This window comes from Mandrillus leucophaeus, unplaced genomic scaffold (genome assembly GCF_000951045.1).
Source record: "Mandrillus leucophaeus isolate KB7577 unplaced genomic scaffold, Mleu.le_1.0 Scaffold357, whole genome shotgun sequence".
Taxonomy (NCBI): domain Eukaryota; kingdom Metazoa; phylum Chordata; class Mammalia; order Primates; family Cercopithecidae; genus Mandrillus; species Mandrillus leucophaeus.
The window spans coordinates 69,208-70,218 of NW_012103776.1; the positions used below are offsets into that span (position 1 = coordinate 69,208).

Consider the following 1,011-nt stretch of genomic DNA (forward strand, 5'->3'; position numbering starts at 1 on the left):
TTTTTCTATTTTTAGTAGAGACAGGGTTTCGCCGTGTTGCCCAGGCTGGTCTCAAACTCCTGAGCTCAGGCAATCCGCCCACCTTGGCCTCCCAACATGTTAGAATTACAGGCGTGAGCCACCGCATCCGGGCCTAAAATGCTGTATATCTTCCTGCCTCAATTTTTTTTTAGGCTGTCATCCAGCTCACACCTCTACTACCACCCTGTGGTCTGAAATGCTCTCTGCCAATTCTTCAAGATCCAGCTCAAATTTTATCTGTTCTGTAAGGTCTGCCTTCTTTGAAAACGATTACAGATCTCTCACATATTTTCTTATCAGTGTGTGCTAGGCAGTTGGCTAGTTAGTCTTGGGGAACACACAGATGAGCAAGTCGTGTTCCTGAAAGGCAATGCGCCTCTGAAACTACGTAGGGGCCCGTCCAAGACGCCCTCCTTCCCCTGCTCTGGTTGGCCTCTTTAAGAACATTTAAATTTTTATTTTTCTCTCCTTGTTTAAAAATACTATCCTTGTTATGGAAAAACAAAAACATGAATTGGAAAAAACCAGAAAAGACATAAAAACGGCCTGTGATCTATTAAAAGAAAGCTACTGAGGCCATGTTGATATATATGCTTCCAAACTTTTCAAAACTATAATTACACATGTACACAGTATATAACGCTACATATGTCCTATATTGTTTTAAAATGTTGTTTTTAAAACAAAGACAGGATCGTCCCGGACAGGCTTTTTCTCTTATAACATCATGAACATCTGTCCTACCAAGACCTTCACCGAAATAATTTTAAATGATGCTATTGCGTTCCACTGCTCATGCCATTGAAAAATATTTACTGTAAAAAACCCATTACAGAAAATGCTAGGTGGCTGCCTACTGGGGTTTACCGAACTATATTCCTGCTGTTGAAAGTATTTATTCCATTTCAAACACAGATGGGCATGAGCTACATCTGTCTCCCCCCAAAATAGCCCAAACCTCCAGACCCAGGACCTCTGGCAGCAGAAGTG

General features: G+C 41.5%; 1 protein-coding gene across 1 annotated transcript in view; it reads left to right on the forward strand.

The window, feature by feature from the left end:
- ZNF746 (zinc finger protein 746) overlaps positions 1-1,011 on the forward strand; it is a 27,493-nt gene that overhangs the window by 623 nt on the left and 25,859 nt on the right. The window lies entirely within an intron of this gene.